At 46.3% G+C, this 23,852-nt stretch overlaps 1 protein-coding gene and 1 long non-coding RNA gene across 7 annotated transcripts in view; one reads left to right on the forward strand and one right to left on the reverse strand.

Moving 5' to 3' along the window:
• On the reverse strand, window positions 1-9,031 carry LOC118655954. The gene is made up of 3 exons (XR_004967455.1): window positions 8,930-9,031; window positions 1,654-1,756; window positions 1-167 (listed from the first exon to the last, which is right to left on the reverse strand). It is a non-coding gene; the product is annotated as an uncharacterized LOC118655954 (long non-coding RNA).
• Window positions 8,892-23,852, forward strand: part of CDIP1 (cell death inducing p53 target 1) — a 31,452-nt gene continuing 16,491 nt past the window's right edge. Inside the window, exon 1 of one of the 6 annotated variants that reach the window (XM_036308566.1) lies at window positions 8,892-8,997. The gene's annotated coding sequence lies outside the window, so the exon portion shown is untranslated. Of the gene's footprint in view, window positions 8,998-9,223; window positions 9,355-9,625; window positions 10,110-16,357; window positions 16,814-23,852 lie in introns of those variants that run through there. The other 5 variants (XM_036308571.1, XM_036308564.1, XM_036308570.1 and 2 more) reach the window with 5 other exon arrangements.

The following is a 23,852-nucleotide window of genomic DNA, read 5'->3' on the forward strand; positions in this document are numbered from 1 at the left end:
TCCTTTGCGGTAATTTTCAATTGTTGTGTGAGGCGATAATTTCCCGGTGTTTACCTATGCCGCCATCTTAGTTGCTCTTCCAGAACAGAGATCTTTGGTCCTCTTCTCTGTCTCTTTAGCACCAGAACACAGAGTCCAGTAAATAGTAGGGGCTTGGTAAATGTTTGCTAAATGGATAACAGGTGCAAAGGAGCTGTCAAGTCTCATGAGCCATGATAGAAATATTACAAAATAGGCGTTAACATTGAAATCATTCATGTTTCTGTTTAGAATCATTTAACACTAAAATTTGAAGGTCTGGCAATACCAAGTGTTGGTTAGGCTGTGACCAGCAGAATGCTCACATGCTCTGGTGGAGTGTAAATTGGCAGGAACACTTTGGGGAAACAACATGGTTAGGTCTACAAGGCTGAACATATGCACACGCTACGACCCAGCCTTCCACCCCTTAATGGACATCCAACAGAAATATAGCTATACCCTGCACCAGAATGCCTGTGACAGCAATATCATAATAGCCAGCAGTTCCCATGTGGGAATTACCCAGATGTCCCTGAACAGCAAAACAGACAAACTGTGCTGTATTCACATAATGGATTATCCTACTGCAATGAGAATGAATATTGACAACTATGTGTAACAGTATGGATGATGTTCACAGTTATAAAACTGAGCAAAGGAAGCCATATACAAAAGAGCTCATCCTATATGAATCCATTTCTATAAGTACAAAAGAGGAGAAAACTAATTTTTGTTGTTAGAAGTCAGGAGCGTGGTGACTCTGGGGAAACCTCTTGCTTCGAAGATGGCATGAGGCAGAGTTGCTGGGAATGGACACATTGGTGTGTTCATTTGGTGAATATGCATCACCTTGTACGCTTCTGTTAAGAGTGCTACTCTGTTTCAAAGGTTTGGGAATCTGCAACAATTCAAACAAATCAATGATCCAACAACGTGGATTCCACAGGGGGTGGCGGGCTTCCTTCCTGTCCTGTGCTGGGTGTAAAGACAGATTTTTGCAAAGAACAGCCTGAGCATGACAGCTTCCTCTCACCTCGTATGTGCTGCCTCACATCAGCTTTTTTTTTTTTTTAATATATTTTACTGATTTTTTTACAGAGAGGAAGGGAGAGAGATAGAGAGTTAGAAACATCGATGAGAGAGAAACATCGATCAGCTGCCTCCTGCACATCTCCCACTGGGGAAGGGCCCGCAACCCAGGTACATGCCCTTGACCGGGATCGAACCTGGGACCTTTCAGTCCGCAGGCCGACGCTCTATCCACTGAGCCAAACCGGTTTCGGCCTCACATCAGCTTTGGAGAGCAACTTGAGCCGTCAGGAGACCATCAGTCAAATCACAAGAGCTGGGGTCTGCTAGCCACTGGCTCTGCACCTCTAAACATGCTACATCCTCCATTCAGCTTTAGGTAAAAGTCATAGGCTCCCAGAGGGAATGAAGAGAGGAATGTGTGTAAAGTGTCTACCCTGGTGCATGGCACAAGGTCAGTGCTCAGGGATGCTAACTGAAACTCCCAAAATGACCACGATTTTGTTTGAAGCTTTCAAGCCAATGATGAATCAGCCTGATGGAAGGACGTGGGGAAGGAAGGGGCTAAGGAGGAGGCAGAGGATTGTGGGAGGAGAGACTTACCCTTCATGATGCTCAGGCTCTGCCCCAGGGGACGGAATCCCTTTAGTAACCTGGAATGTTGCATTACAAAAGCTGCACACTGTATGCTCCAACTGGCTCCAACCTGTAACAGAAAATATAAAAAAAGGCAAAACAAATCTATTTCGTAGGAGTTGGTCTAGTGACTCCTGGTGGGAGGACAGTGATTAGAAGGGGGCACAGAGGAGGCTGCTGGGAGGATGGTCACACTCTGTGTCTTCTTAGCCTGGTACTGGCTGCACTAATAAGTGAGGTTCGTGAAAATGTATCAAGCTCAATACTGAAAATACGTGTCCTTTTCCTTATAGGTCTCAATGTAAGAATCAGGCCTGATTTAGGAGGCCAATGCCTTATCCATTAGGCCTAATTTAAATTCTGGCCAAAGAGAACTAAACTAGACGGATGAACACTACCCCCAGCCCTCTGTAATGTGGACTCCAAGCCAAGAAGGTAAACAAAAGAATTCGCCATGTCCCCTGTCCCATCGTTTTGCCAGCAGATGGCACTCGTTGTAGAGAGAATGGAGGAGGGCCCCCCTTCCCCACCTTTGGGCAATTTTTTTTCCTTCCTTCCTTCCTTCCTTCCTTCCTTCCTTCCTTCCTTCCTTCCTTCCTTCCTTCCTTCCTTCCTCCCTTCCTCCCTCCCTCCCTTCCTTCCTTTCTTTCTTAATATATTTTTATTGATTTCAGAGAGGAAGGGAGAGGAGATAGAAACATCAATGATGAGAGAGAATCACCGTTTGGTTGCCTCCTGCATGCCTCCTACTGGGGATCAAGCCTGCAACCAGGGCATGAGCCCTTGACTGGAATCGAACCCGAGACCCTTCAGGATGCAGGCCGATGCGCTATCCACTGAGTAAAACCAGCTAAGACCTTTGGGCAGTTTTCTGCACAACCTGGGAGACAAACAGCTCTCAGGAACCTCGTGGACCAGCCCCATTTAAGGCAAACAGTGTTCATCCTGCGCAGGAGGATGCGCTGGTGGCAAAAAAAACCTGTCCAGGTGCAAAGAAACCTGTCACTGAAGGTGTGCTGGGCCTAAGGTGCTCCAGTGCCCCAGTTATGTTAAAATCCGGACTAAAAATAAAGGGCAGCTGGCTTTGTAGTACAGGTGTGAGTCTCGGAGGCCAGGGAGGAGGCAGGTGACATGGAAGGAGCCACGTGTGCATGTTTGTGCGGAGGGGAGGTGACTATAGAAAGTGAACACTCTCCAGGAAAACACAGCAGTTACAAAACAAGACGGCCAGTGACACTTCCTGGGACAGTCGTGGGCTTCTGGTCTCAGATGAGCCCCAGGAGGCTTTACAGCAAATAACATGCAAATAACGTGGATAAGACCACCCCCTCTCTACACAGAGTTGCTTGCCTTATTCATCATGTGTCTGAATTCTTCCAAGTTGCTTTGGGTACAGCCTCTCCCTATTTTTTGTTTTTTGAACTACTTAAATATAATTCACATTTACCCATTTTAGTATGTTCACAGAGTTGTGCAAACATCATGACAATCAATTTTAAAACATTTTCATCACCCCAAAAAGAAAAACCCTCACCCGTTAGCAGTCACCCCCCGCCGCCCGTTTCCCCCAGGCCTAGGCAGCAACTAATCTTTCTGTCTCTATGGATCTGCTTATTCTGAACGTTTCATGTCAATAGAATCATACAGTACGTAGTTTTATGTGCCTGGCTTCTTTCACTGAGCATCATGTGTCCAAGGTTCGTCATATGTTGTAGCAAGTGTCAGAGCTTCATTCCTTTTTTTTTTTTTTAATAGCAAAGGTAGAAATTTATTAAAGAACAAGTACAGACTCCCACATGGGGAGGAGGAAAGGATCCCCAAGCTTCATTCCTTTTTATGACTGAACAATATGCCATTGTATGGATAAACCACAATTGATGGGGTGTTGTGATGTTTTTGGCATTAGTGAATGTGAACATTCATGTTACAAATATGAACAAATGCTGTGGTTTTCATGTGTACATGCTTCCATTCTCTTGGACTTATTCCTAGGAGTAGAATGTATGATGAGTCACGTTTAATCTTTTGGGGAACATTTGCCGTTAGCTTTAAGTGCAAATACAAATCTATCATCTCATTTCTTCTTTGATTCCTATTAACAGCAAGCAGGAAATGGCAGCTCTTTTTGTAAGGGAGGGAACTGAGGCCGAGAGCACTTAAAAGATAACAAATACTAATAAAACAACCATGAGTGCCAGCACATGCCAAGCACCATGTAAAGAGAACTAACTGCAGTCAGCCATTCCATCCTCACAACAACCCTATGAAGCTGGCATTATCTTCATTCCCATTTTGTGGTTAGAAAATTGAAGTACAGTGGGGCCTTGACTTACGAGTTTAATTCGTTCCAAGACCGAGCTCGTTAAGGAGTTCGTTAACTCAAATTACTCTGTCAACTCAATGCCAAAAAATTGGCGGAGAGAGCTGGTATCTCAAAAAACTCGTTAGTTGGGACACTCGTAAGTCAAGGCCCCACTGTATTTTTTAACAAGGTCATATAGTGATGTGGCCCAAGACTTGAACCTAGCTCCATCTCAGTACATTTTAAGCTCTCACTGGCTCCCAAACCCTTTGCAATTTGGTGGATTCTGGAGGGTCAGCAAATTTTTACACAGCCTTTGGGATGGTAAGGTTTGCATGTCCTGTTCTACTTGACCTCTATGCACGGGACACTGTGGACTACCCTTTGCCCTCCTTCTTCTCTGACCCTCTTCTCAGTCTCTATGGGTCTTTCCTGGTTCTGTCCTAGAGTCCTTTCTCCTCCTTAATGGGTCTTCCTGCCTCCTATTTCCACTCTCCTCACACTGCCTGAATGCTCTGCTTAAAACACAGATCTGGTCATATCACAGCTTAAAAGTCTCAACGTTCCCCATCACTACCAAACGGGATAAATGCTACATTTCATAGACTGGTCTCTAAGACCCTCACCCTCTTTTCCCATCCTCTACACTCCCATTTCACACCCTACAATCCAGCCATAAAGAACAGTTTTCAGGGGGTTCAGTGGAGGGGGTCAATGAGAAAAAAAGGGGGGACATCTGTAATACTTTCAACAATAAAGATAATTTTTTTAAAATAATAATACTCTGTTTCTGAGGTATTGTGCTACCCAAACCACACACACACACACACACACACACACACACACACACACACATACACACGAACAGTTTTCATTTCCCCAGAGGTATTGTGCATTTCATATCTCTGGGACTTTGCAAAAACAGTTCTCCCTCCTTGGAGTGCCCTTATCCACAGAATTCTTACACATTCTTCTTAAAGTCCCAACTTCAATGTCCCTCTTCTCTCTGAAGCATCCCTCCTCTGGGTGCTCCCCACTCAACTTCTCAAAGCACTTTGTTTTGAAGTCTTCAGCACAAGCTATTATATTAGTCTCCCTAGCTGACCTGTGTTCACTTTGAGAACAGAGATTGGGCTTTATTCCAGTCTGTATATTTCCAGAACAAGACTTTGCTTGTAAGATATAGAAGATATATTCCTTACAGCAATGGAATATATATTCTACTAGAGGCTTGATGCATGAAATTCGTGCAAGAGTAGGCCTTCCTTCCCCCGGCTGCTGGCACCAGATTCCGCCTGGCACCTGGGACCCGGGCTTCCCTCTAACCACCGCTCCGTTTGGAAGGTCATCCGGAAGGATGTCCAGGCTAATTAACATATTACACTTTTATTATTTCATAGATATCTTCCCTGTCCAATATGGTAGCCACAAGCCATATGTGGCTAATGAGATGTGCTGTAAGTATAAAAAACACACTAGACTTCAAAGACTTAGTGTGGCAAAAGAATGTAAAATATCTCTGATTGGTATTTTTGGTTTTTTATGTATTTTTATTGATTTCAGAGAAGAAGGGAGAGGGAAGGAGAGAGAGAGAGAGAGAGAGAGAGAAACATCAATGATGAAAGAGACATCATTGCTCGGCTCCCTCCTGCATGCCCCCTACTGGGGATCGAGCCCACAACCCAGGCATGTGCCCTTGACTGGAAATGAACCCGGGACCCTTCAGTCTGCAGGGCAACACTCTAGCCACTGAGCCAAACCAGGTAGGGCTGATTGTTTTTTTATATTGATTAAATATTAAAATAGTATTTTGCATATATTGGGTTGTTAAATATATTAAATTAAACTCACCTTTTTCTTTTTACTTTTTAAAACATGGCTAGTAGAAAAAAATTAAATTACATATGTGCTGGTCTCCCAGTTTTCTGTTTTTTGGGTTGTTTTTTTTTTGTTTTTTTTTTAATATATTTTATTGATTTTTTACAGAGAGGAAGGGAGAGAGACAGAGAGTCAGAAACATCGATGAGAGAGAAACATCGACCAGCCGCCTCCTGCACATCCCCCACCGGGGATGTGCCCGCAACCCAGGCACATGCCCTTGACCGGAATCGAACCCGGGACCCTTCAGTCCGCAGGCCGACGCTCTATCCACTGAGCCAAACCGGTTTCGGCATTTGGGGGTTTTTTTTGAAAAATATATTTTATTGATTTTTTTACAGAGAGGAAGGGAGAGGGATAGAGAGTCAGAAACATCGATGAGAGAGAAACATCGATCAGCTGCCTCCTGCACATCCCCCAGTGGGGATGTGCCCACAACCCAGGTACATGCCCTTGACCGGAATCGAACCTGGGACCTTTCAGTCCGCAGGCCGACACTCTATCCACTGAGCCAAACCAGTTTCAGCTCCCAGTTTTCTAATTGCTTCTTTTGGTCTAAAGCAGTGGTTCTCAACCTTCCTAATGCCGTGACGCTTTAATACAGTTCCTCATGTTGTGGTGACCCCCAACCATAAAATTATTTTCGTTGCTACTTCATAATTGTAATTTTGCTACTGTTATGAATCGTAATATAAATATCTGATATGCAGGATGTATTTTCATTGTTACAAATTGAACATAATTAAAGCATAGTGATTAATCACAAAAACAATATGTAATTATATATGTGTTTTCCGATGGTCTTAGGCGACCCTGTGAAAGGGTCGTTAGACCTCCAAAGGGGTCGTGACCCACAGGTTGGCGACCCACAAGTTGAGAACTGCTGGTCTAAAGAAACCATTCTCAACACAGCAATCAGAATGATTCTTTAAAATGTTAATCAAATCAAATACAGTTGGTCTCATTAGTGGTTATGGTCCATAAATTTGCCACAAACACTGAATTAGAGAATATTGAACCACTGCTCCTGGAGAAATACAGGGTAAGGCTCTTGCCAGACTGGTCACACTTGCATATGGATCAATACATAACCATGTTTTATGAGTGTTTCTATCTAATGATGCTGGTTTAATATATATTATTGATTCGGTAACATTGAACTCAATATAACTCATGCCTGTAGAAAGCTTATCTAACACATCCATTTTTCTCTGTAAGCACATCACAGCTTTCTTGCACTTTGGAACATTAGGCAGTGCTTCAGCACTATGCTTGGGAGCCTTTTTTTTTTTTAATCCTCACCCTAGAATTTTATTTTTATTTTTTATTCTTTTTATAAATATACTAGAGGCCTGGTGCACAAAATTTGTGCACTCACCAGGGTCCCTCAGCATGGCCTGTGCCCTCTCACAGTCCAGGAGCCCTCAGGGGATGTCTGACTGACAGCCATCAGTCAGACATCCTTAGCACTGCCGCGGAGGCAGGAGAGGCTCCTGCCACTGCCTGTGCTCACCAGCGGTGAGCCTGGCTCAGGGCTTCTGGCTGAGCGGTGCTCCCCCTGTGGGAGTGCACTGACCACCAGGGGACAGCTCCTGCATTGAGTGTCTGCCCCCTGGTGGTCAGTGCGTGTCATAGCGACCAGGAGTTCTACCGTTCGGTTGATTTGCATATTAGCCTTTTATTATATAGGATATTATTATTTTTAAAATATATATATATATTTTATTGATTTTTTACAGAGAGAGGAAGGGAGAGAGATAGTTAGAAACATCGATGAGAGAGAAGCATTGATCAGGTGCCTCCTGCACACCTCCTACTGGGGATGTGCCCGCAACCCAGGTACATGCCCTTGACCGGAATCGAACCTGGGACCCTTCAGTCTGCAGGCTGACGCTCTATCTACTGAGCCAAACCGGTTTTGGCTATTATATAGGATATTATTGATTTCAGAGAAATCAAGGTAGGGAAAGTGAGAGAAAGAGAAACATTAATGACGAGAGAGAATCATCAATTGGCTGCCTCTTGCACACCCAATGGCACACCCCACAATGGGGATTGAGTGGGCAACCTGGGTATATGCCCTGACTGGGAAATGAACTGTGAACTCCTGGTTCATAGGTCGATACTCAACCAATGAGCCAGGCCAGCCAGGCCCGGCCCTAGGATGTGTTTTTATTGATTTTTAGAGAGAAGGTGAAAGAGAGAAACATGCATGGGTCACCTCCCTTACATGTCAGACCAGGGATTGAACCCTCAACTATGTACGTGCCCCTGACTGGGATTGAACCCTCAACCTTTTGGTGTAGGGGAGGATGCTCCACCCCACTGAACCACCTGGCCTTGATGGGAGCCATATTCTATTATTTATTAATATTTTTTAATCCTCACCTGATTTTCCATTGATTTTTAGAGAGAGTGGAAGAGAGAGGGAAAGAAGGGAAAGACAGAAATATTGATGTGAGAGAAACACATAGATTGGTTACATCCTCCATGCGCCTGGCCCAGGAGGAGCCTGCAACAAAGGTAGGTGCCCTTGACAGGATCAAACCCAGGACCCTTTGGTCTGCAGGCTGATGCTCTATCCACTGAGCCAAACCAGCTAGAGCAGGACGGGAACCATTTTAAACAGCAAAATCACCAACCAAAAAACATAAGAATGAGAAAAACATTACACTAAACATAAACAAAAATGACACTTGTTTCCAGTATTAGCGCTTGAACAATAAGTTAGACTCTGTTACAGTGTTGCCTTATTAATCTCAGTTGGGAAAGTGCATACCAGGCAACAAAAATCTTCTCCATTCTATGCATATCTACAGAATGTATAGCGCCCAAACTGAAATGCAGGCGGGAGAAAGGAAAGAGAGCTAATGGGGTCCATCCCTACATTCCACTCACTCATGCTAGTCACTTCACTAGACACAAGCATATCAAACTCATGCCTTGTTTAAATAGGCCTTCGCCAGGGCTTGGCACGTGTCGCCCAGCCCCGCCCACGCGCTGACCTCATGGCCCCGCCCCTCTACGTGACGCCGCCAGTCTCGGCCTTTCTCCAAAGCCTACCTGCCTTCTGACAAGCTGTGAAAGTGGCTGTTCCTGCTGTTGCAGCTGCCGCAGGTGCCAAGAAAACGGTGAGTCGCCTCGGCCACTGGAATCAGCTTCCCCCGGACCCCTCCGCGAACAGGGCTGGGCGCTCACGCCCCTTGGGCGGGGGGGGGGGGGGGGGCGGGGGCGGGGGATGACCTCGGCCGGCCGAGCCCCCTTGCCGCCGGCGCCCGCGGCGTTCGCGCGTTGCATGGTGGACACTGTAGTCACCGTGGTGCGCAAATTGCACCTCGGGTGCACGGATGGACTACATTTCCCAGAGGCCTTTTGGCGGGCGAGGGGCTGTGGGCGCGTAATCCCTTCGGGGCTAAGGGTCTGGTCCTCTGAGCGCTGGAAGCGGCCTGTCTCAGCGTTGCTCGGCCTAGCGCGCCCGGCCTCTCGAGGTAAAGGGCCCCCGGGGGTCGGCGCAGCGGGTCCGTCGCCTGCTTCCAGGACGCTGATGCGACCCAGAGCGGTTCTGGGGTTTTGACGTTGTACCATCGCAGGGTTGGTGGCCACCCGCGGGGCTGCAGTGACAGCTTAGCCAGGCCAGGCGGGCGGGCGGACGGGCGCAGGGACTCTCTGGGGCTGCTGGCCCGCTCCGCGGCGTCGCGCTTATTACAGCTCCCACATCCTATGCCTGTCCGGTTTTCCGCGATGGCTGTTTTCGCAGGGAAAGGGGATTGTGAAGGGAGTCCGGGTGACGAAGAAGTCCCTGCAGGGCTCCTTGGTGGGTGACCTTGCTCTGCCTCCCTTGCGCCTTGGCTCACCAACATCAGGGAATCCCTGCACCCACTCTCGGCCGCGCGCGCCGGGACAGGTTTGGGAGACAGTGACCTGCATGGCTTTGGGCCCAGCTTCATGCCATCTAGGGTTTTGGTACAGTTGAACTCGCGGGTCACGTGAGCTCGGGGTTGGGCCCTTGTTTATGGGTGTGTGTGTGTGTGTGTGTGTGTGTGTGTGTGTGTGTGAGTTTTCCTCTACGTGTTCCCAGGAGGCCTCTCCACAGGTGTCAGGTGAAGAGCAAGCAGCTGTTAGCTTCTCGGAGTGTGGGCCTGGGATCCTCTGCGTCAGAATCACGGGGGCCCTCGTGGAAAGGGACGGTTCCTGGGGCCACTCCTAGAGCTCCAGACTCAGCAGTTGTGGGATAAGCTCCCAGGTAATCCTCAGGCACACCTGCGGCTGAGAGCCTCCGGCCTAGAGTGAGGAGGATGGAGAAGCCGGGACATCGCATTTAGACCAGTTTGTGTGTATTCTGGGGCCTGCTGCTGGGCAGGGCAGTGTGTATTGGTACATTGTTTCTTCCCCCAGGGCTGACTTAGGAGTTGGGTAAGGAGAATAGGTATGCCAGCTCTGCCTTGCTCTCTGCACATTTCATTAGGAAAAATTTTCAAACATACAGAAAAGTTGAAGAAATTTTACAGTGAACACCATCTAGAATGTGGAACATTGGACCATATTTTCATCATAAATCTAACCATCCAGCAGTCCATCTTATTTTTTTATGCGTGTCGAAGTTGTAAACAGTTTAGTTTCCTCCCAAATAATCATGCTTGTAATTAAGTGGAGTCTTGGAATTAACATAAGCCCTGGGTGTTTGAAAAATCTGTCTTGTCTCCCATCCCTGAGGAGCTGGAGGTTTTTCCACGGATGGGCCTCTGGAACCAGGAAAGAGTTTTCAGTTTTCTTTCTTTCTTTCTTTTCTTTTTTCTTTTTCTTTTAATGTCTTTACCCAAGTCCAGGGATCCTTTTTAACATTTTTATTTATTTATTTAATATCTTTTTATTGATTTCAGAGAGGAAAGGAGAGGGAGAGAGAGATGGAAACATCAGTGATGAGAGAGAATCAATGATTGGCTGCCTCCTGCATGCCCCCTACTGGGGATGGAGCCTGCAACCTGGGCATATGCCCTTGACCAGAATTGAATTTGGGGACCCTTCATTCCCCAGGCCGACGCTCTATTCACTGAGCCAAACCAACTAGGGCCAGGAAAGTTTTACATGGCTCTTACAAAGGTTTTAAACTGGCAATTTTAAATCACCTGAAGAGCACACACATGGATTGTGTGACAGACTAATACTTAAGGGACCAAAATTGTTTTGAGGGGGAGCTAATGGAATGTGCCCTGATGGCCCTAGCAGATCATGTTAGCAGTAATGGATTTATGTCATCAGCTTCCATACTCTGTTTCTGCTCTTTATACTGTAAGCTGGCCCAGTTTGAACCTGCTGGTTTGGTATGTTTTCTAAAGCTCTAGGGCAGCGGTTCTCAACCTGTGGGTCGCGACCCCTTTAGGGGGTCAAACAACCCTTTCACAGGGGTCGCCTGAATACATCCTGCCTATCAGATATTTACATTATGATTCATAACAGTAGCAAAAATACAGTTATGAAGTAGCAACGAAAATAATTTTATGGTTGGGGGTCACCACAACATGAGGAACTGTATTAAAGGGTCGCGGCATTAGGAAGGCTGAGAACCACTGCTCTAGGGGAGCAGGGCTGTGTAGCTTGGTTGATGAGCTTTGAGTCCCTTGGGCCCAGGTACTTTGTTCCATAGCCACAGACACCAACCCTAACCCTCTTTAATTGTCTGAGTGGGAGAGAAGAGACAGGTCCTGAGAAAATTCACCTCCACTTTCAGAAGCATATTTTTACTTATAGAGGACACAGAGAAGTGTGGCTGTTAAAGTTATGGCATCTTATATTGATGTTTCTGTCCTTGCGTGGAGGAATGAAGTCTTGCTGTTGAGAAGGTAGCAAGCACTAGGAACTCCTACAGAAAATGTTGGTCCTTAGTGGGAGGAGAGAGGAGAGCCAGGCCAGCAGTGGTGGCATGATGTTTATTGTGCCCCATGAGGGGACTTGGAAATGGAATTCACAGAATGGAAGTGTGATCCCACAAAGGGCTTCCGTTTCCTCATCTCTACACAATCAGGACTCTCCCAGATAATTCCTGGGAAGACAACTCCCTGCATTGCAATTTAGTGCTGCAGAGGAGAGGGGGTGCTGGGCCGAACCCTGGGTCAGAACCCCTCCCCCTGAGAGGGCCAACCACCTAGGGACATATAGGTAGGTCACTCCTGAGCTTGCAGACCCGCCCCCTCCCACTACTCGGTGAGTCAGCAGGTTCTGGTGATAATGGTGGGGTCCTGGGACCAGAAATGCCCAGATTTGGCAGACCACACTGGAGGCCTTTCTCTTACTTCCAAGCTGTGTGACAGGCATTTGCCCTCCCAGAGTCTCACTTGGTACATCTGTGAAAGGTGCAAAGCAACGCCCAGGCCAGATGAAGACCTGTATCCCCTGTACGTGCTGAAAAGACTAGGGTCCCCTAATGTTAGGCGAAGTACAGAACCATGCATTGCAGGGTAAGGAAGTCAGTGACATTCTGATTCCTCCCATGAAAACAGTTATGATGTGGTTTTGGTGGCATAATTTTTCCAGAAGACATTTCTCAGCACCATTTTGGTGCTTCCGATCTGTGGGTGCTATGAACTCCTACATGTCTGTCTATTGGGTGACCCAGCACCATTTATTTTTACCACAAGGAGGTGTCATGAGGGTCCAGTAAAAACTGTGAACATGCTAGATACGTAATGTGTTCAGTAAGTGTTGTTCAGTCTGAATTCAGATCTATTCCAGTGTCTGCGTTTTTCCTTCAAGGAGAGCTGGAGGCCAGAGAAGGTAGAAGGTGGTGAAGAAGTATGGAGCGGTTTCCCTGGGTGGGGTCTGAGGAGATCCTACCCCCTTACTAATTCAGGAAGAAGTGAAATATGGCTGTCCTAGTTTTAATTAGCATTAAGAGCAGTAGCCTTAAAATTTACAGGTTGGGGAAGCAGCAGGGAATGAAATTTCATTTGCAGTGTGCGCCCTTTGTAAGCGTTCTCCCTGGGTAGTCAGCACAGTGGCTGCGGGAGGTAGCACTGGCAAGAAGCAGCCGAGCTACTGACTGACTTGCCTGAGGCTGAAGAATGGGGAGCAGGGCTCCAGACCCTGCTCCCCTGAAACAGCAGGGGCTGCGCGAAATGTGTGCTCTCCCAGCCCCATTGTGAAAACTGCTCCATGGAGTTGACTGTGACTCAAGAAAGGGTGTGTTCTTTTTTCTTGTCTGAATTTTTGGCCATAAACAAAAGCACTTTCATCAGGAAGCATGGACTGCATCTCCGCTGAGGCTCTGTTCTGGCCCAAAGGCTATGGGGAGTGGGCATTTGGATTAGACATAATAGCATAGAAACCCTAGTTAATTTAACCCCAAACCTCACGGATTTGCTTATTTAACAACCATGTGCCATGTGCTGATACAAGTGGGAGAGTCCCAGTGTTCTCTGATGGGGAAGAGTGAGGGATGAAAGATTTCCTGGCAGGGATTACAGGAAAAAGTCAGGTTTGCTGGATAGAGGGTGGGAGAGTGTTTGGAGGCTGAGAGAATGATCTGTGGAGGGCCCATTGATGTGGGCAGAGAGGGATTTAGTTTGGAGACGGGCAAGTTACAGTCTAGGGAGGCTGGCGTGCAGTGTGGTAGAGAGAGGCCAAGTCCAGACTTTTCTCCTTTTTACCTGACCAGCAGATGAGATAGTGGATCTGAGAGCTTTTTGAACCATGACATTAATAATACTTGCTGACAGGTCAAGGATTAAGGTGCAGAGAAAAGTCTGGAAGGCCACTCAGACATGCATCATGGTGACGGAAGTAGTGATAACAAACAGGGCTCCTCCATATGCTATGCTGCCTGCTGTTCAGGCTACAGTGTCTGTCCAATGTGGACAGGTCAGGTTACATGTATGTTTACCTGATTCTCCTGGGGAGCACGAAGGTCACGCTGTGACCCATTTCCCCCCGAGTGTAGCCCCAGTCAAACTGGCCAAAGGGAAGCTGTGCCTGCTGTTGGTGGTGGCCACACCCTGGAGGCTTCCCCACCTCCAGCAGCCACCTATTGATACCAGGACTCTTAGGGAGTCATGTTAGTCCACTAGGCACAGTGCAGGATGTGGAGAGCCATGGGACAACCCCATTTCTCAGGCCCACAGCTCTCTCGGAGTAAAGGTGGGTGTCCTTCAGTAGCTGAGAACCTGGCACATCACCCTGAGCCGCCCGCTAAGCCTCTCTCCCTCAGCTCCTCACATTCTCCTGGCATCCACTCTACCCAGCCCCCGTGCTGAACTTAGCTTCTCTTTCCACAGCTTCACACAAGACTTGCTCCTCACCTCTGCCCCATCTGCCTGAATGTTCCCTGCTCAGAGAAACGCTCCCTCCTTAAAACAGCAGGCCACAGCACTCCTTTTCCTGCTTTTTGTTCCTCCACAGCGAGCCTCCCTATCTGATGTGCTGTATGTTTGACCAATTGCTGTGTTTTACAGCCCCCTTCCCCGTGGAAGGTCCATTAAGGCAGATGTTGGTATAGTGCAGAGGTGTAGGGACCATGGTCTGTCTGTGCTCCATCGCTCCAAGTGTGGAAAACACAGTTTGAATACAGAGTTGAATTCCCAACGGAATGTTCAGTAATTAGGTTCTAAAGTCAGTTGGTCTATCTCATAAAGTCCTTGAGTGGCCTGTGAGTGCAGAGGCACTGACATTTCCCCTGAGGAGACAGCGTGTGTGCTCCTTCGTTCTGTTCTCCTTCTGAGCCCTGTCCTCTCTGAGATAAAATCGGGACTGGTCAGATCATCTCAGTGTTTTTTTCTCTCTTTGTTCTGGGTGCATGGAATCCATGTAAACTCACACGATGGAATAACACTGTGCAAAGAATTTGGTTGGAAGTGTACTAGTAAAATCCTGCTTAAGCAGTTTTGAAAAACATTTGGTGAATGTGTGAAAAAAAGAGACAAGGCAGAGATAGGTGTAGCTGAAGGGGCATTGGGCGTGATTCAGGACATCTCTTGTAGCCATGGAGCAGCGGGGGGGCGCTTGCCTTGCCCACTGTTATTTCAGCATGTACCTGGTCCTGCCTTTGGAGGGTGCTTAGTAAGTGTTTAGAAGACTAAATGAATGTCAGCTGAGACATTGGACTTTGTGATTCCTAATGACGTTTCCAGCCTGAAAGGTGGTCGGATGTATGACTCATAGAGCAATATACACGTGGCTAAAAATAAGGCAGTCCCAAATATAACGTGAGCTCCCATTTTTCCAAGGAGAAAATCCAAAATAGTTCTATCCCAACAGGCAGGGATAGACTCTTCAGGTCAGATGTTCCTTTAGAGCAGTGGTTCTCAACCTTCTGGCCCTTTAAATACAGTTCCTCATGTTGTGACCCAACCATAAAATTATTTTCGTTGCTACTTCATAACTGTAATGTTGCTACTGTTATGAATCGTAATGTCAATATCTGATATGCAGGATGGTCTTAGGTGACCCCTGTGAAAGGGTCGTTTGACCGCCAAAGGGGTCGCGACCCACAGGTTGAGAACCACTGCTTTAGAGTGATATGAATTTAGTTGAGCTTCCATATATTAGTTCTTGTAACATAATTTAAAATACTGATTAGATTTGTTCCCACTCTTCCCTCTCACCTTGTGGACTTCATGTCCTTGTTACAGACACCAGCCCATGTGATTGGCAGTGCAGGCCAACTGAGCACCCCTGGTACCTGAGTGAAGCCACTGGACTGTTCTACTTATCTTTGTGTGTTTTTTCATCGGTCCTGTCACATGACTTCTTACTGTGTTCCCTTTAAAAGGATGTTTATGGCCACATCCAGCCATTGCAATTATGAGATCTAATGCCAGGAATAATTACTTATCTGCTACATGCCTACTAGTTTTTGGCCTTTTTTCTTTTGACCGATTCCATCCAGAAGCATGCCATACTGCCACTAAAGTTACTGCAACTAATATTCTTCACCCAGCAGTACTTTGTTGAAAAGAATTGAGATTATGCCGAAACCGGTTTGGCTCAGTGGATAGAGCGTCGGCCTGCGGACTGAAGGGTCCCGGGTTCGATTCCGGTCAAGGGCATGTACCTGGGTTGCGGGCATATCCCCAGTGGGGGATGTGCAGGAGGCAGCTGATCGATGCTTCTCTCTCATCGATGTTTCTAACTCTCTATTTCTCTCCCTTCCTCTCTGTAAAAAATCAATAAAATATATTTAAAAAAAAAAAAAAAAAAAAAAAAAAAAAAGAATTGAGATTAGCCCTAGCTGGTTTGGCTCAGTGGATAGAGCATCAGCCCACACACTGAAGGGTCCTAGGTTCGATTCCAGTCAAGGGCACATACATCGGTTGCAGGCTCGATCCCTGATCCCCAGCACTGGTTGGGATGCGCGTGGGAGGCAATCAATCAATGTGTCTCTCTCACATTGATGTTTCTCTCACTCTCTCTCTACCTCCCTTCCTTCCACTCTTTCTAAAAAAAAAATTTGTTTAAATTAATAGAAAATATCCTCAGGTGAGAACAAAAATAATAATAATAAAGAATGTGAATTTTTTTAAAAAAAGAATTGAGATTGCCCTGTAAAATTAGGAATTGAAATGATGCAGAGACAGGGCCCTCACTGAACTGAGAGGAATGAGGAGGCTATAATATATATTTAGGTATATATGGGAACTCTGAGCATGTGAAGGCTGAAAGACAAAGCTATTCTCTTGGAAATATAGAGGTTTGCTCTCCCCTGTGGACTGGGGGACTTGGGCAAGGCCTGGCTGCAGGCTGAACTCCTCCCCTGGGCCAGCTAGGCCAACAGGCATTTGTGTCTGAAATAAGACTCTTCCAACTGGGTGGCAGGGACTGTGTAGCAGCCACGTGGCTTGGCTGCACTAAAAGGCCTTGCACTTTTCCTGGGTCAGGATGGTATGTCATGATCTCCGCTAACTGATGAAAATAGAGTCAATCCAAAGTTTGTTTTGTGTCAGCTTCCTGAAGGCAGCGGTAAGGATTTTTTCTTTTCAGGGCTCTGTTTTGATTGCCTAAGTAGTGTTGTTTAGACTCAACTCGTTGCAATTCTAAAATTAGTTCGTCGTTTAGTTACTAAGTTCTGCCTGTCCAACAGGTGCAGATGACTTGTTTATTCACTGGTGGGTGCAGCTGTATCTGTTTTTCCATCCTTTACTCCTCATCCTCTCCTGTCTGTATGTACTTCCTCCTTCTGTGCCAGCAGTAGAACACAGAACCAAGCTCCTGAGTCCCATCCTGCCAGAGAGGCAGCCCTGAGGGCGGGAGGAGGTGGCTGAATGACAAGTTGAAGGCCTGAATTGTACTCCTAGCACTGGCTCCAGCTAGTGGCAAGCCCTGTAACCTCATTAGTCTCAGGTTTTTTGTGTCTGTTGGGTTTTTCTTACCTGCTCTTGTCTGCCAGGTGACCTGTTGGCTCTCCACTAGGGTCTCTGAGGCTAGAACAGCCGTGGACAAACTACGGCCGGCGGGCTGGATTCGGCCCGTTTGAAATGAATAAAACTAAAAAAAAAAAAAAGACCGTACCCTTTTATGTAATGATGTTTACTTGAATTTATATTAGTTCACACAAACACTCCATCCATGCTTTTGTTCCGACCCTCCGGTCCAGTTTAAGAACCCATTGTGGCCCTCGAGTCAAAAAGTTTGCCCACCCCTGGGCTAGAACTACCTTCGATGGCCTTTATGGTCCAACAACAGGTCTAGACCCTCAGTTTTACTGGAACACTGGGAGGTGACCTGGTACAGAGAACCAACTCATGCTACCAAACTCATATGGAAGCAATGGAAAGACCACACACCATCTTATGAGAGGAAAATGAGCAAACAGCCAGTGCTCCTGGGAGCATTTCTTTTCCTGTGGGGAAAAAACAGATTATAGTTAGAGTCACCCTTCTGGACTGAGGAGGAATACACATAAACTTAGCACAATTATAGTGACCATTTTGAGGAAGGAACGTCAAAGGAGCTGACCATACTAGAAACATTGGAAACTACACATAAATAAAAAGTTTCTGTATGTGTGTTTATATATAAAGAAATCATCTAAAATCCCACTCTCCAGAGAAAACCACTCTTAACATTTGGTGTGTAATATACAGTTAACTCTTGAACAATGCGGGGGGGGGGGGGGGCGGGGGGTTAGGGGTGTCAACCTTCCCACCCCCCACGTGCAGTCTGTAGGTTTCAAAATTCCTTTGTTGAATACCTTGGTACAGGTTAATTCTCAAGGTCCCTTTTTCCTTTGTTGTGACCTTCCCAGAATTCATAAGAAGCACCTGGCAATTTAATCTTGCCAAGCCTCAGACTGCTGCTGGCTTTTCTGCTTAGAGAATAAAACTGCCCTTTTTTCCTTTCCCCTTTCCCTGCTCCTTTCTTGCATTCTCTAATTAGGGAGGCTTTTAACCATTTGCGCTCAAGTGTCCTTGGTTTGGGGAAGATAATGGCTTGTTATTTACAAGTTGGCTGCAGATTGCTCACATTGTTTGGCCTTGTTTTTAACCTTCCTGTCTCAGTTTCCCTATTCCTCTTGCCCTGGAGTTTTCCTAGCTTTCACTGTCCTGTAACTTATTCACTCAGTGCTGTATCAAAACCAGCTTTCAGTAAGTAAAAACAGATCTATATTATTTTTTGCAGGGGTGAATACATTTATATTGTATGAGTAAACCAGATGGTTAACTTGTCCCTTTGGTTGAACATCAAAACAATACTTAAAAAAATTTTTTTAAATATGTTTTTATTGATTTCAGAGGGAGAGAGAGATAGAAACATCAATGATGAGAGAATCACTGGAGATCACAACCCTAGGCATGTGACCTGACTGGGAATCGAACCCTGACCTCCTGACTCATGAGTCAGTGCTCAACCACTGAGTCACACATGTGAATCTTTGCTCACAGGTTCATTTATCTCTAGGACAAATGCCTGGAAATGGAAGTGAGTAAAAAGGAATGTAGCAAAACTGTTCTCTGGACCAGTCGTAATAACCTGCACTGCTGTGGCCCAGGTGCTGTTGGAGCTCTCTCATGGGAGTCAGAGTGGTTTGCCAAGGCTTTGACAGGAATTTAGCGTGATATGAATTGTATAATAGTATTGTCATCATCATCTTAGTTCCTAGAAATCTTACTGCTTTTTAGTTTAGAACCATTCTTTTGAGACCTACATGCCTTTTGATTTTGCTTCTGATTAAGAGCAACCTATATAATCTCTTGCTTCTTTTTCTCTTGTGTACTAACTTTCTCATGCTCTACATGTGTCTCCACAAATATAAGTAATGCAAACAATGATTTGTATCTGTTGAACACTGTGACAGGCTCTGAGCTACGTGCTCTTCATACACGACCTCACTTGTGCCGCAGCACAATTCTGTGGGTCAAGGGCTGCTGCTGCCATTTCACAGGTGAGAAAACAGATTCTAGAAAGTTAGAGAGCCTGTTGGCTGGTGTGAGACAGTTCTAGTGGGGCGGATTCTGCCCTTCTAGCTTAGCCTGTGACATCAGGGCACAAGCCTTCCTGTGGACTTTTGGGGCTTAGGCTGATACACAGCTCTGAGTTGTAATACTGATCAGGGAGGAAAGTGCAGGGCTGGGTGGGAGGAGACAGATGGGAAAACAAGATCTGCTTTCTGGTCCTTTCTGTGTCCTGTTTTTGAAATATTTAAAATTCCCAAGGCATCAGATACACCCGTGTTCAAGTGTAAAAATAAATGGTTCACAGGCACATGTGATGCTGTCTGAGAGGGATTGGCGCTCTCATCCTCCTTCCATCAGAAAGGGTGATGGAAAATGGGCTGCATTCAGGATTTCCCAATTCTGCCAGTGCTAGAACTTGGCAGCCCAAGGGCCTGCTGAGCTAGCTGGCAACCTCTGAGGGTGGAGGTGGTGTGAGCTAGAGAAAGCCAAGTCATTGTGTTAGAGACACTTCTCACTGACACCAGAGAGGTGATACCAGACAGCCCCCTGAGTCAGTGGGAGAGGGCTGTCCCCAACCTCCATCCTTGTCTTCTCATATAAACTTTGCGCTATGAAAAGTCGATCTATTAAAGCATGCACCTTTATTGAAAAGGCAAAGCAAGCAACCTGTACATCTAGCATGTGAAGTGCAGATGGGCTCTCAGCCAATCTGAAGAGTGAGTTGGGTGAGGGTCCGAGGCCTTATATACCCTCCTGTCTATAGATTTCAAAAATCCTTTGTTGAATATTTTGGTACAGGTTAATTCTCAAGGTCTCTTTTTAGTTTGTTGTGGCCCTCCAGAATTCATGAGAAAAACACCTGGCAACTTTAACTTGCCAAGCTTCAAGACTGCTGGCTTTTCTGCTTAGGGAGTAAAACTGCCTTTTTTTCCTTTCCCCTTTTCCCCACCTTCCTCTATCTCTTGTTAGGGAGGCTTTTAACCATTTGCTCTCAAGTATCCTTGGCTGAGGAAGGTAAGGGTTTATTATTTACAAGCGGGTTACAAATTACCCACACTGTTGGGCCTTGTTTTAACTTCCTCCTGCCTTAGAATCCTGTACCAATTGGGAGTCTATAATGGGAGCTTTTCAGTTATGGACCACCTGTTTATATATACCACTCTGCTGTTTCCCTTCCCCTCCTTTGCCTCTGGTTCCATTAACTCCACCTCCTCCCGGCTTGCTTGGAGAGATGTTCCCTGACTCCTTCATTGGGTCTGATTTTCTGTACTTCCACAGTCCCCTAGACTTTTCTGTACACCATTGGTGACACTTTGTAATTAGGTTTTTGGGTTTCGTTGTGATTATAACACCTGTCTCCCCAACTTGATTGTAAGCTTCTGGAAGACAGGGACAACACCTCTCATTCTCCCTGCCTCTTCCTCAACCTGGACCCTGCTGCAACCTGGGTTCAGGATCTGAAGGAGGGGCCGACGCACAAATGAAAATGCTATACAAGAAATACGAATTTAGAAGGCATTGGGGCCAGGAGGTTTCTCTTTCGTGAAGAGACACTGACCTCTGGCTGGTCCGCTTTTTATTTACTTGAATACACATTTGCCCTTTAGCAATGCATACAGGCATATCAAAGGTAAAGTTTGGTAAACAGTAAAAGGATTATCAGGTTAGGGAACTGCCTTGAGCCACCACTATCTCAACACTGCATCAACCCTGCTAATGCCCAAGTTCCATCGGCCTTCACGTTCCTTGGTGCACTGACAGTATTGGCAAGTGGTGGCTTCCTGCAGCACCCTGCACAAACTCAGTGCTACAAACTGATACCACGAACGAACTGTTGGTTATGCCCACAGGAAGCACCATCCCCCTTCCAAGGGCCTCTGTTAAATGGCCACCACACAAACTGTTCTTAAGCACAGACAGGGGGATTTGAAGGAACAGGAGGGTATGTGGCATTGCCCAGGGAGTCAGCAGTCATTCCTGGCAAATAAGTGCCCCATTTGTTTTTGTTGTTATTTTGGCTGGTGATTCAGGCTGTGAAAGAATTCACAACTAAAAGAAGGGAGGAAGTTTATTTTACTTACCCAATGAGGACTGAGCCAGTGCATTGCAAATCAATACAAAGGCAAGAAATAAACAGCAGCCTGCTCTTGTAAAGCCTTGCTGCTGTTGCTAGGTGACAAGGAAGAGAGGAGGATTTAGGGGCTGAAATTGAGTAGACATCAAAGTGGTTGCAGTTTGTTAGTTCTTTAGGAGACAGTCAGACAGGGGCAGATGTCCTAGGGAGGTGTCTTATCAGTATTTTTCCAGACCTGTAAAACATGTTTAGAGTAAAAGTTTTGAAGAGGAAGGGGGGAAGGGAACTTTTACTAATTATCCTTGAGTTGTTATAAAAAAAAAAAAAAAGAACAGGGGGGGGGCGGGGATGCAAGAATGTAGCCCTGAGGGTAACTTGTCTTGCAGTTCGAGCAGAGTGGCTGTTTGAATCAGAGGTGCTAACAGTCTTGGGGTTTAATTACCAGGTGCTTCTCATAAATTGTGAAAGGCCACAGCAAAGAAAAAGAAAGGCCTTTTTTCCATCTTAACACCATGTAAGGACATCTCACACTACATGGTCTTTCATGGCTTATCACATTCATGTCTCAGTTCTCATGCAGCCTCCAAGGTGGGCAGGTGGAGTGTGGATGATGAAGTCATGTGTGGGCCAGGCCTCCTGGGAAGGGATGAGTCTGCATGTTTGGCAGAGACAGAGTATGCTCCTCTTACCCCGTCCTCTGGGTGGCCCTAGAGACCCAGGGGACCTAGGAGAGTGTTTGGTTTCCCTCTTGGGCCTCTGCTCCTCTCAGAGCAGTAGGTGCCTCCTTTGTTCAGCAGATGGTAGCTGCCTTTCAGTTTTCCCAGCAAAGCCCAAAGCCCTGTTCCTGGCTAGATACCTAGAATCTGCCTCCTGGGGACAGAGAAGTCCCTCTGAGGCCAGCTGGCATCCTGGTGTTATGGGTGCAGGGAGGGTGAGCCCTTCTGGGGAGAGGCAGGAGCAGGCCAGTCCATCCTGAGAAATGCAGCCCTGCAGCTCCTCCCACCAGCATCTCAGGTGGGTGCCCAGGATCTGTGGGCAGAGTACTTTTCCCAGGGCATCACTGACCATGGAGCTCCAAGGCAGTGAAAGGAGTGATGCTAGTGTTTTAGGCCCTGTAGGAGGATTGCTAGTGTTTCTTCCATTCCAATACTTGTCTCAGGAGCCCCACAGAGCACGTGGCCTCCACTTGGCTGTGCAGCAGATGAACTCTTCTGGGCTAGCTGAGCAGGCTGGGTTTGATTACAAGTCCCCCAGGATCCTGTGGGGAGTGCACACCAGGATCCCCGTTTTGTGGGAACAGAAGCTGCCCTGGCAGAGGCTCCAGTGCCTGTTTTGTTTTCCTTCCTGTTGGAAGTCATTCACTATGAATGATGACGATAGCAGGTGTTGTTTATTCAGTGTTCTTGTGTGCTAGGCCCTGAGCTGCTCTGGGCATTTTGCATACACTGTTGTAAACCTTCCTCCAATTCTGAGAAGTAAACATGAGTGCCCCATTTACAAATTAGGAAACTGAGGCTTGGTGATGTCACACAGCTAGAAAGTGGTGGAGCTGGGTCTGAACTAATCTGCTGCTTCCTTTAAAGCCTTGCACATTGCAGCAAGCATCCCTGGGGTGGGGCCTTGGTGCCACAGCAGCAGGCTCAGGGACTCACCAGGACAGTGAGTCCCTCTGCCTCACATTCTGTGAGGTTCCTCTAGCACAGCGCAGGCTCTTTAAAGGTGAGGAGCAGTTTCCTGGAGGCTTCCTGAGACCTTTCTATTTTTATAAACATTGAGATGTTATTCTGTTGCCCTTTATTACATTGGTGTGCAAAGTGGGGGAGTGAAATAACAGCTAGGCTGAGCTCCACCCACGGCAGTGGCATCAAACCCTTCCAGTCATTGTTGTAATTGTGTTCACCACACACGCGCATGCACACACACGCCAGTTTCATTTAAGAAAAAGCAGTAAAAATCTTTAGTGTTATTAAATCTTGACCCTCGAGTACACAACTTTTTAATATTCTGTGTGATGAAGTGTGAGGTGCACAGAGAGCACACACGTGAAGTATGCCGCCTGCCTTTAGGGAAAGCACAGGTGCAGTTTGAGTTGTGAGCTGATGAACTAGCTGTTTCCTTGTGCTCCATATTTACTTAAGAGAACAACTGACACACATACTATGGTTATTTAGACTTAAGGATTTAGCAGACATTTTCTTGAAAATGAACGCAGTGAGCCTGCTACTTTAAGGAAAACCACTCACCTTTGTTTTGTAGATGTTGCCAAATGACAGATTTGTTATTCTATTTCAGTGATGGCGAACCTATGACACGCGTGTAAGAGGTGACATGTGAACTCATTTTTTTGGTTGATTTCTTTGTTAAATGGCATTTAAATATATAAAATAAATATAAAAAATATACATCTTTGTTTTATTATGGTTGCAAATATCAAAAAATTTCTATATGTGACATGGCACCAGAGTTAAGTTAGGGTTTTTCAAAATGCTGACACGCGGAGCTCAAAAGGTTCGCCATCACTGTTCTATTA

The sequence above is a fragment of the Myotis myotis genome, unplaced genomic scaffold, assembly GCF_014108235.1.
Source record: "Myotis myotis isolate mMyoMyo1 unplaced genomic scaffold, mMyoMyo1.p scaffold_m19_p_5, whole genome shotgun sequence".
In the NCBI taxonomy this organism is placed as follows: Eukaryota; Metazoa; Chordata; class Mammalia; order Chiroptera; family Vespertilionidae; genus Myotis; species Myotis myotis.